Below are 11,410 nucleotides of genomic sequence, written 5' to 3'. Positions count from 1 at the left end.
TAGATTTCCAGGGTGTTGGCTTGGTCTGAGTCCAGCAAGGATGCTCCAGGACACTCTGCCTGAGAGGGCAGCCCATAGCCAGCCTGTTTTGCCCTCTCTTCCTGCCTTCCCTGGATGATGTTCTGCTGAGTCCTGCACCCCGCTGCCTGCTGCATCCCGGGAGGTGCCGCTGGGCTCCCACACAGTTTCTGTGCTTCCTGCCTGGGTCTCCAGATGGCCGCGTTACCCATGGGGAGAGCAGCGAGCTGTGGTGGATTTGGGGTGGGAGAGAGGTTTCAGGGCAGGAGTGGACCTGCATGGGGGAATTTAACCTGGCCAAGGGAGATCACAGCCTGCGGAGGGAGAGTTCCTCCACATGGCTTCCTTTGCAGAGGTGCTGCCCAGGAGGAAAGGACTTTCCACTGGGTTTCCTGCGAGGGTCAGCAGGGCCAGAGACACAGCATCTGCCTGCAGAAACCCCGTGGAAAGCTGCTGCAGGGGAGGAGGGTGAGGGGAAAACCTGTGTGGGGTTTTTTTGGCACTTCTCAGCTTCCGAGCCTGCTGCCACCCTCTTGTTTAGACATAGGGACCCTTATGTGGGGGACAGACGAGTGAGGGGCATTGACTGATGCAATGCAGCAGTGTGAGGAGGTTACCTCGGGTTGGCTTTGCCCCATGGCCTCCCAGCATGTGAGAGCGGCCCGGCAGGGAGAGAGCCAGTGCTCTGCAAATCCTTGGGGAAATGGGAGGTTGCTAATGGAGTTTCCTCCCCGCAAGCTGCAGCGCTGTCTCAAACTGTTGGCAGAGACGCAGTGTCATCACCGCACCCGCAGCACCCTTTTGGGGCAGCAGCCCCATCCCTGCTGTCCCCGGGCCTCCGTCCACCGGCTGGATGGGAACCGCTGCTGGAGAGGGTAGGAAAACAAACAATCTTTGAAAAGATGCATTTGCAGAAAGTGGTAGTTACTTGGTTTGTAACTTCACAACATTAAAGCCTTTCCTGGTTTTGCCGTGGAGGATGTGATGATGGAGAGCGGGAGTTTGTGAGCCCTCTAATGATAGCTGGGCAATGAGTCTTTACCCACAGACTTTTCTTGTGCCCAGATTTTGAGCATTTTTTTCAACAGGACATTCCCAAGTGAGCTAAATACTCTGACCGATGGCCATCACACCCTGAGCAATATTCTTATGTTTGGCCTGTGTTCTAAGCAGAAATCTGTATTGCAAGATTTGAGACAGAACAATCGTCTTCCAGATACTTATTGTAGAAATCTGGAGATACTCCACTCTGCTAAGCTGGACTCAGCAACATGTTGTTGACTCAGGAAAACATGTATGTGTGTGGTACAAATACAGGTTTTTGAAATGTGTTGAGTAGAGAGGAATGGGAACATGGCTGTGATGAATTTCTCAGCATCTCTGTGAGTTAGGGATAAGTGCCATTTTCAGAAGCCATCTAAGAGGTGCCTTTATGCTGTTTGGAGGATGAGGAACCAAAATAGAAGCCAGGCAAAGGAGATTTGGGTTTGTGAGTTTGCATTCCTGGAAATGAAAAAGGATTTGACCAAAGCAGAATGACTGCTCTTGCAGGAAATATTTACAGCCTACTGGCCCTCATGCACCCCAGTCCCTTTGCATACATGAGAAACCTGATTTGCTTAGACATGTTCTCTATGAAAATCACTTTCTGTCACCAAAGGGTCTCTGTGTGGCATTTGCTTTCCTCTTCTCCCAACCCAGTGTTTCCACAAGTCCTTTTGCTGTTGCTTGTGGAATATTTTCACTAATACCTAAATACTTTCTCTCTAGTCTTGTGTTGGCTGTTGAGCATCCTTCAGAGCAGAGGTGGTGTCCCCTGGGCATCTGGAAGCAGTGATGCGGCCAGATCTCTGCCCTCTGAATTTGCATTGGTGTGGGCTTTTCTGCCGAGTTAGCTGGAACTCGCAGTTTGGTATTTGGGTCTTTTTATCTTGCCGCATCAGCTGGAAGGACAAACAAGACTGAGTGAGCAGGAAGACAGAGCAGCGTTGACAGCTTGTGTGTGTCTGGCATGAAGTTTGTCCACTGGAGCCGACTGGCCCCGTGTTTTCCCTGGCAGAGGGAGTTTAGCCCAGGTCAGTGTTTCGCATCACGTGCTGCTGATATGTTTACTCCACACTGAGAACCCAAAGGTCTAAATAAGTGTGTTGTCAGACTGCAGCCTCAGCTTGCCCCTCCCTGGCCAGGGCTGGCGGGGCAGCTCGAGGGGCAGGACCAAGCTCTGGAGGCTGAGGTATGCCCAGCGCTGCCAGCATGCTCCACGGCACCGTGCCGGCTGCAGCTCCTCCGGCTTTGGCATCGCTGCCCATGTCAGCGTCAGTGCAGCTACGCTGAGCGCAGCCCCGCTGCACGAGTGACAGCGACATGGGCTGCCTCCCCTGCTCTTCGTGTGGCGCCTGAAAGCCACCCAGGATCCCTTTCCGCTGTCCTGCTGTCACCCTGGAGCGTGTCACCGGTGTCCCCAGGATCTGCTGAACTCAAATGAGAAAAACTCCGGGATAAGGAGGAGTGCAGCACCCTGCTCCCAGCATCTCCCAGGGGTGCGTTGGTGTCGGCAGCCCTCAGAGGTGTCTCTGCTCTGGAGCCCTTTCCCTGAGGTGGCTGCTCCAGCTCGGTGGCTGCCACACTGCTGTTTGTCATTCTTGTCCCTGCAAGCTGCAGCAGCCTCCTTGGTGGTGGCTGAGGCATGGCACGGCACCTCCCTGTGCTCTTCTGCTTCCTTCCGCCGGCACCAGCCCCCTGAGCCACCAGTTTTGGTAACTTCCTCAGCCTGCTACATGCCCTGAGGAGAAAAACAAGCTGCTCACAGTACGTCAAGTGGGGAGGGCATGGGACAGGAGGGGACACGCTGCACCTCTGACACCCAGAGAAGTTTGGTCTCTGCAGATTTAGCCCCTTGACACATCCTGATTTCTCTGGTTCAGGGATATGCCTGAAAAGCTGGGTCTGAAACCAGGAGGTGTGAATGGGACAGAAAGAATGGGAAGGATCAGGTTGGCATCCCAAAAACTGAACCCAGCCTTTAAAAGTTTTCACAAAGAAGCCAAGCCGAGAGGTGGCTGTGGCACAAAGCCTGTCCCACCTGAATATTTGGCTATTTTGTAGGGTAGTGCTTGGGCAGGTGGCACCATGACATAGACACAAGACTTTCCCCTCACTGTTATTTTTGCTGCCGGAGGATTTCTTACGAATTGCTGGCGGTCGCTCAGCTGGTGAAGGCCAAGCCCACGTCCCCCCTCCGCAGGGGTTCACCTGGCGCGGGCGATGCCTCAGCTCTGCACCCAGAGCAGGAGGCAGTCGGGGCTCTGAGCACCCCATGCGGTTTGCACGGCGAGTGGTTGTCTTAATAGTCGTCTTAAGGGAATTTTGGCTGTGACTGCGTTTGCTTTTTTTAAAATTCACTGGAATCTCACTGTGAAACCCACATCTATTTCGGCCCCCAAGCAGCTTTCGAGTCTCGGAGCATCAGTAGCAGCGGTCACTCTCTTCTGAAAAACTGAAACCCGCAAAGAAACCCAAACCCAGATTCTTGCCCTTGATATCAGCTGGGCTGGATCTGGCTGCAAGCCCCGTGCAGCAGATGGGCCAGCGGGAAGGTGTGGGGGGCGAGTATCGCCAACAAACGAGGCAGCACAGGCCCTTTCTCAGGAGCAACCTTGCAGGCAGCAGGAAAAGGCCATTCTCAGGTGCCATGTGAGCAGAAATCAGCAGCATGTCCCCAGCCTGGGCCGTGGGTGGCTTTGTGCTTTTGGGGAGGTGCTGAGGGCTTCTCCAGCACAGATTGGCTAAAGGGCTGCACAGGGTGGGAAGGAAAACAAACTCACATAATATATAGGACAGAGGCAGGGAGTGAAGGAAGAGAGGGATGGGGGAATGGAGAGGTGGAGGGATGGACAGATGGATGAATGGAGGGAAGGATGGAGTGGTGGACAGAGTTGGAAAGGTGCATGGGTGAAGGGAAAGAAGGAGAGATTGATAGAGGGAAGAGTAGATGGATGAATAGTGGTACGGTGGGATGGATGGGTGGTTGGAGGGGAGGTGATAGGAGAATGGAGGAGTGGATGGATAGGTGAATGGCAGAAGGGCAGGAGGAAGGGGTGGGTGGATGGAGGGGTAGACGAAAGGAAGAGTGAAGGGTGGAAGAGAAAGTGGGGGGACAGATGGGTGTCAGGATGGATGGATGGACAGATGGAGGGGTGGATGGGTGAGGGGATGACTAGCTGGATGAACGGCAGGTGGTGGGATGGACAGTGGGAGGGAAGGGATAGATGGGTGGATGGATGGATGGATGGATGGATGGATGGATGGATGGATGGACGGATGTGTGGCTGGGTGTATGGATGGATGGGTGGATGGATGGGTGGATGGATGGATGGATGGATGGATGGATGGATGGATGGACGGATGTGTGGCTGGGTGTATGGATGGATGGGTGGATGGATGGGTGGATGGATGGATGGATGGATGGATGGATGGATGGATGGATGGATGGATGAGTGGGTGGATGGGTGGATGGATGGATGGGTGGATGGATGGGTGGGTGGATGGGTGGATGGATGGATGGGTGGATGGATGGGTGGATGGATGGATGGGTGGATGGATGAGTGGGTGGATGGGTGGATGGATGGATGGGTGGATGGGTGGGTGGATGGATGGGTGGATGGATGGGTGGATGGATGGATGGGTGGATGGATGGATGGATGGATGGGTGGATGGATGGATGGATGGATGGATGGATGAGTGGGTGGATGGGTGGATGGATGGATGGGTGGATGGATGGGTGGATGAAGCAGTGGGTGAGCGGAGGAAGGGGTGGATGGGGGACAGGTGGGGAGGGCTGGGGGGTACGGCTGGACGGCGGGGCGGAGGGCCCGGGGGCTGGCGGGGCGGGGCGGTGCCCGGGGCTGGCCGGCGCACACGTGCGGGGCGGGTCCCGCCGGCAGCCCCGCCCGCCCGGTGCCGCCGGTGCCGCCCGCCGCGGAGCGCAGCGCAGCGCAGCCCGGCGGGGAGCCCGGCGGGGCGCGCCGAGGATGGGCAGGGAGCCCCGGCGGCAGCCGCCCTCCAGGTGGGAGAGCCGCGGGGCCGGGGTCCGTGTCACCGGGGCGGGGGGGTCCGTGGCCCCGCCGTGTAAGCGGGGAGCTCCGTATTGCCGGGGTGGCCGTGTGACGGGGTGTGTGTGTGTGTGTGTGTGTGTGTGTGTGTGTGTGTGTGTGTGTGTCTGTGTGTGTGTGTGTGTGTGTCTGTGTGTGTGTGTGTGTGTGTGTGTGTGTGTCTGTGTGTGTGTGTGTGTGTGTGTCTGTGTCTGTGTGTGTGTGTGTGTGTCTGTGTGTGTGTGTGTGTGTGTGTGTGTCTGTGTGTGTGTGTGTGTGTGTGTGTGTGTGTGTGTCTGTGTGTGTGTGTGTTGTACGCCTGGTGCCCGTGGAGGGGGCGGGCGAGGAGGGGGATCCTTATAACGGGGTGTCCGTGTGACCGAGCCTGTGCACCCAGTGGGCATGGGGGGGGGGGGCTACTTATAAACAGGGTGCCCAAGTAACAGGAGGGGGAATAAACCCGCTGTGGTGGTGGGGTCCCATGTAGCCGGGGCTTTCACTTAAACCCACAGCGGGGGTGTCACCAGCCCGCGGGGGATGGGGGGGGGGATGTTCCCTTGCAACCTTGGAAGGGGCCACCCTGCGCCAAGTCTCCCCCGGGTCCCCTCGCACCCATCGCGCCCGCGGCCGGCCGTGCCCGGGGCAGGAGGAGCCGGTGTCACGCCGCGGGTGGGGACGGGTCCCGCTGTCCTGACTCATTTCGGGACTGCAGACTTGTTTTCCTCCGCGCCGCCCCACAGAGTTGCTGCTCGGGGCCCAGGTGCGGGGCCCTGCCTGGCCCCAGGGGACCACCCCGCAGTCCCTGGGTGCCCGGGAAATCCCGGGGGCTCTCCAGCACCCGCCTGGAGTTTTGGCCGGGCCGCAGGCGGGGGTGGCAGCGAGTCCCCAGCGTCACTTACAGGAGCTCTTTTTGCCCGGCTGGAGGGACGCCAGGGCCACGGGTCGCCCATTGCTCCTGTCCTGCGGGACCCCCGCAGCCCGAGGGGGCAGAGGTGTAGCCCTGGGAGGGGCCGGCTCTGACAACAGGATGTGGTTTGGGATGTGTCACCCCCCGGCGCCGGCTCTGGACTCGCACCAGCCCTGAGGAGTCCCTGTGCTGCTTCACGCACCAGCCCGTGCTGATAGTGGTGGCTGCGAAGGAGGCTCTTCACCGGGTGCTTCTGTGGCCTTACGGTGTCACCAGTGGCTCCAGTTCGGTGGCCGGACCCAGCCTGGCCTCCTGCTACGCTCACTCTGCGACAGCCGCCCCGAAAGGATGTTTACCTGCTTCGGACGGTGTGAGCCCTAAGGGAGGAAAAGGCTAGGCTGATTCAAATCACTAACGAAAGCCGGAGAAAAGAGATTTCAGACCTTTGTTTTCACGTTTATTTCACGTGTCACCCCAGCACCGGTTAACTTTGCTAAAGGCTTGTTTTCAGTGCTGCTGCTGCTCTCAGTGCAGTGAAAACGTGCCCAGGCAGCTGCAGGCTGGTGCTGCTCACCCTGCTGCTGAAGGGGCTGCCGCTGAACAGCTGCAATTTAGTTTTTCCATTTAGATTATTTTTCTAAATCTTGGTTTGTTGCAGAACCTGCAAACTCCAGGGACATGCAGGATGTCAAGGCTTTCATTGTCATGTATGTCGGAGGGATCTAGTTGTTTTTTTTTTCCTGTTCAGAGAAAAACTTGGATGGAGTTGCAAATTGTTTCCGAAACATGATTGCAAAGTGTTTTGGAGCTCTGGGTGTTGCTCAGATTAGAGTTTAAATGTAGAAAGATGAGAAGATAAAGAGCGAGAGCCTAAGAGTGGTGGTTGCAGTGGTTACATCCCTCAGTTACGGTGCCTGTGTGAGGTTGGAGGGCTCAGGCGATGGCTGGGTGCGTCCCTGGAGCTGGGCTGGGTGATGTAGTGCAGGTCTCTGGGCAGAGCCCGGTTGGCTGCACCACAAGCCGGGGTTTGTTTGGGCCAAGGCTGTCTTCAGCCTCACGATGTTGTCTTGCCAAAAGGGAGTGGGGGGAGCTCACTGGTCTGCCTTCCCCGGCATCGTGTGGCCATCGCTATCCTGCTCCCTGCGGCTCTGCAGCCGGCTCAGGGCAAGAGGAAAGGGGGTGAAAAGTTGTGAGGAGCTTGCACAGAGGGAGAAGCTGCAATACCAGTGTGCCCTGATCTGGGGTAGGGGGTGGGTTAGGGCGCCTCACCAGCTCTGGTGCAGGATAGTGCAGCTGGGCAGTCCCTCCTCCTCCCTGGAGATCAGGGCACCCCAGTTTGGAGAAAAGCAAACCAAAACTGTCACCTTGTGCCTTTTGCTGAACGTGAAAATGAAGACGTGAATTTTGCAGTGTGAAAGAAGAACTGAATCCAGATGGAACCATTGGCAGAGAAGCACCGCAGGCGGCTCCGACGGGGCCTGCTCCCTGTGCTGCAGCACCCTTGGGCCCGAGGGGTGGATGCCAGACACGGCAGTGGTTTTGCTGCCAGCACCGTGCTCCAGCCATGGTGGGGACCAGGCTGCTGGGACCGCTGCGGCCTCGCCATGCTGCAGCTCACCTGGGGTAGTTTCTACTTCTCCTTTTTGTGTGACTGCTGAGCTGTTCCTGACATGATGGGGCTGCCCGTTTTTGCATTATTATTTTGCAAGTGGAAAGTTGTGCATGAGTTTACTGGGCTAGAGCTGCTCAGGTGAGTGCCCCGAGGTTGTTTTTGAGCAACAGGAGGTTCCTGCTGTGTCTGAACTCTGCTCCCATCAGCTCTTTGAACTTTTATTGGGCAGTAGGGGAGAGGATGGAGAGGGGGAATGAGGTTCCTATGGAAACTATCCCCACCCGCCAGTGGGCATCATGAGGTCTTCCCTTGCTGCAGCTCTGCCCTTTGCAGCCATGCTCAGCCAGGGAGGTGTTTTGGGCTGGCAGTGTCACTCCTGGCTGCAGTGGAGGAAGATGTGACCTGCAGATGCAATCCAAGCTCCATAGCTGCAGCTCATGGTCTTTCCTTTCTCTCTACAAGACTTCCCTTCTGCTTCCCAAGAGACTCAGCATTGTGCGACTCCTCATCCTTGCCTTATCTGTCATGGCCGGAGGTGGTGCGGGGACATTTTTGTCTCTGGTCCACTGCCAGCCTTTTCTTTGTGAGGGTCCCACCCATCCAAAGCCATTGTCAGCAGTCTCCAGGTGACCTCTGTAAACTACCCAAAGCTGTGTCCACCTCACACTGCGTGTGTTGGGTCGGGGTTGTTCACCTTCCCGAGAGCGCAGCTGGTGATGTGGGTGTGATACACACAAGGATACAGTGACATTGCCCTGTGCTGCAGCCCGGAGGGGTAGACAGGACCTTTCACCAGGTCCTTTCACTGCTGGCACTGAGCCCTCTTCACCAGCCTCCTGGGTGGGAGCCTGGGGAGCGGCCGCAGCTCCCGAGTGCCTTTCCCAGCATGGAGACCAAAACCCGATGTTCCCATTTTTCTGATCTCGTCTTTGGCTGCCAATTAACACGACGTGAGAACTTGTCTTCCCGATGACGCGCCTGTGTGACTCCTCGGCTGCTTTAATTGCAGGGTTTTCAGCAGCCAGGGTGCGATGAAATGGTAATTGTTGTGATTGTATGCCGTGCAGTAACTAAAAGACGCAGCTCTTTGGCGAAGCTTAATTAGGAAATAGGGACACTGTTGGGAATGGCTCTGCGATGCGATTTTCCTAATGAAAGCTACTGAATAGGCAGCCTTGTAATGAAGAACAGACTCGCGAGGGGCACTGCCAATTGCTCTTCTCTAGTGTTAATTTTGTATTTCCTCCTCATTGTTTCTAATACCCTCTTGGAAAAGCTTGAAGATAAAATGCTTTATTTTCTTATGCCTCGTATCCTGTTTGGCAAGCTGCGATTATAGCATGTGCATCTGGAATACATGAGTGGCCAGGCATGAGCTCCTTCAGACTTGTTAATCTCTGATTTCAAGCTCTGACACACACAAAAAAAAAAAAAAAAGGCAACTTCGGCTTGTGGTCGGATGATCTGTGCCCTCGCCAGTGTGGCGCAGCAGGAGATGGTGGGCTGAGTTCGCAGATGCGAGGCTGGAAGAGAGCAGGCTCCGTCCAGCGTGAAGGCAGTGCGATGCTACGGGAAGTGTGGTGTGTTTGGAAACAGCATGGCGGGGTTTCGTGTTCGAGGCTTGGCTTTTTTTGTCTCAAATGTCCTCTCCCTGCAAGCAGGATTGCTGTATTTAACCATGACCTGTCACATCTGAGAGTTCACCCAGGTTTGAGTCTCCTGCTGGTAAGAAAGCGCCCAGAAGGCGGATCCTGCCCGGGGCAGCTGCGTGGTTCAGCGCTCCCACCTGCACTGCACCGTTCCTGGAATGGGGCTGGTGAGCCCGCCGGTGTGTGCCTGGGGAGGAGCGGCCTCCGGTGCTCCCTCTCCAGCTGGCCTGGGCTGGCCGGGTAGTGAAAAGGGCTGCAGATGTTCTTACCCAACAGATGTGAGCATGACCCTCTTGCTGAGTTAAAAGGGGAATAGGAAAATGCTACCTGTCTGGGTGACACGGTCCTGTGGTGCTGCGACAATCATTAATGACTCTCAGTGTTGCAGGGGGACCATCCATGTTTGTAAGAGATGGGGATGAGACTTGGCTTTCTCTTGAATGCTTTGTGTCATTGCCCAAAATTCCCGCAGTGCTTTGGGTGTGAACAGCTTGGGTGCTCCTAAAATGCTGCTAGTCCTTAATTTGGGGTGGTTTTAAGCAGAAGTGAGGAGATCCTGGCATGAGCAGCTCATGTGACAAGGGTGCCTGTGAATGGAAGAGCACGCTGGAGCATCGCCCCTCGGTCACGCTGCTCACGGCTGCCCGATGCTGCTCTGGCCAAGCAGGAAGGGCTCAGCTTCAGGCAGATCTTGTGACTGCCCTTAGCAGCTGCTGTGATAGGGAATTTGTCATCTTTTTTAATCCTGTGTTGGAGGGGTTTGTGATGTAACGTCAAGGTATTTTCAATATTGACTTAATCTCTGTTGCAGTGCAGCACTGTGTGGATGGGCGTATGGCTGGTGATGCATGCTTTAGGAGAGACGGTGTTGTCTTGAGCTTGCAAAAGTGTTTTTCATCCCTTCCACAAAGGCCCATTCTTTGTCTCAAATTAGGATGAAACGCTTCCCCTTTCAGCTGCTTCCCCCATCGCTCTATGTCTATTTAAACCCTCGGCTCAGAGGCTTCTCTGCAAACAAGCTCTCATCCTTTCAGGTGGCATTTCCCTTTTCTCATTGTTTCTGGCAATCTGTGCATGTGAAACTTCACAAATGTTTCTTTGCTCTCGGTGTCTTTGTGTTGATAAACCTTGCAAATTGGTACACACACAGTGTGCAGCCTCCCACCGCCTGGGGCTGTGTGATGGAGTTACAGTGGTTCTCGGGTGTGGAGGCTTTGCAGTCTGACAGAGCAAACTCCAGCTTTGCAGACCCTGCCTGGGTGACATCCCTGCTGCTCCTCATCTGTGTGTGTGAATTTCTGCTCATCTGAGAGGGCTCCTGCTTGAGACTTGCCTCCCTGGATCAATTAGCTGGATTGCAATCAAAGCCAACAAGGCTAAGGTCCCCAAAGGACAGCTTGCTAAATGCAAATTGTTCCCAGGTTGATCTGGCCTGAATGCCAGTGGGTGTCTAATCCTGTAGGGAACTCGGATGGAGTGGAGGAATGGCTACATGGGTCTAAATCCACTTTTGCTGGTACAGAGCACACCTAGAGCCTGGGGACCTCAGGGTGGGCCCTGAACTGCCGGATTGCAGCGCTGGGTTTAGAAGTGACAGCAGGCCAGCAGGTATTTAACAGCATCCCCCCTCCTCCCTGTGGTCTCCAACCAGACTACCACGAGTGTGATGCTTTAGGACAAAGGGAGTAGCCTTTGACTCTGTGGAAATTGGGCACCTGCAATCATCATCACGATGCCAGTTCCCAGCAGCTCAGCTCCTAGTGAGGAGCTGAGCCAGGGGACGAGCCCTGTGTGCTGGGATGCTCCTTCCCATTATGGGAGGAACTGGGGGCTGGAAGGGGTTAAGGCTGCATTTGCTGCATTTGCTGCATGAGCTCTTACACCCCTTGCTCCTGTGATGTGTGTGTGTGTGTGGGAGGATCTGGGGACTTGCTCTGCATGTGGGAGACCGGCTGGTCAGGGCTGTGCCAACCTGGCTGGAGGCACTTCAGAGATGGGGTGCTCTGTGTCCCTTACAGCTGTCATGTCACCATCACATGGAGTCAGGGAGAAGGGATGGAGAGTGGTGGATAGGGCCTTCATGTGAAGAGCTTGTCTTCCCCATGGCTTTTTGGGCTGATAGGGATGTAGCTCT

The 11,410-nt window shown here is 55.7% G+C and overlaps 1 protein-coding gene across 3 annotated transcripts in view; it reads left to right on the top strand.

Annotated features, from left to right (window-relative positions):
- The first annotated feature begins 4,983 nt into the window (after positions 1–4,983).
- Positions 4,984–11,410, top strand: part of PIK3R5 (phosphoinositide-3-kinase regulatory subunit 5) — a 62,281-nt gene continuing 55,854 nt past the window's right edge. For all 3 annotated transcript variants that reach the window (XM_074921730.1, XM_074921729.1, XM_074921727.1), the window contains exon 1: positions 4,984–5,083. The gene's annotated coding sequence lies outside the window, so the exon portion shown is untranslated. The remainder of the gene's footprint in view (positions 5,084–11,410) is intronic.

This window comes from Athene noctua, chromosome 18 (genome assembly GCF_965140245.1).
Source record: "Athene noctua chromosome 18, bAthNoc1.hap1.1, whole genome shotgun sequence".
Lineage (NCBI taxonomy): Eukaryota > Metazoa > Chordata > Aves > Strigiformes > Strigidae > Athene > Athene noctua.
Note: the sequence above shows the minus strand (reverse complement) of the source record. Positions and strands in the feature narration are given on the sequence as shown.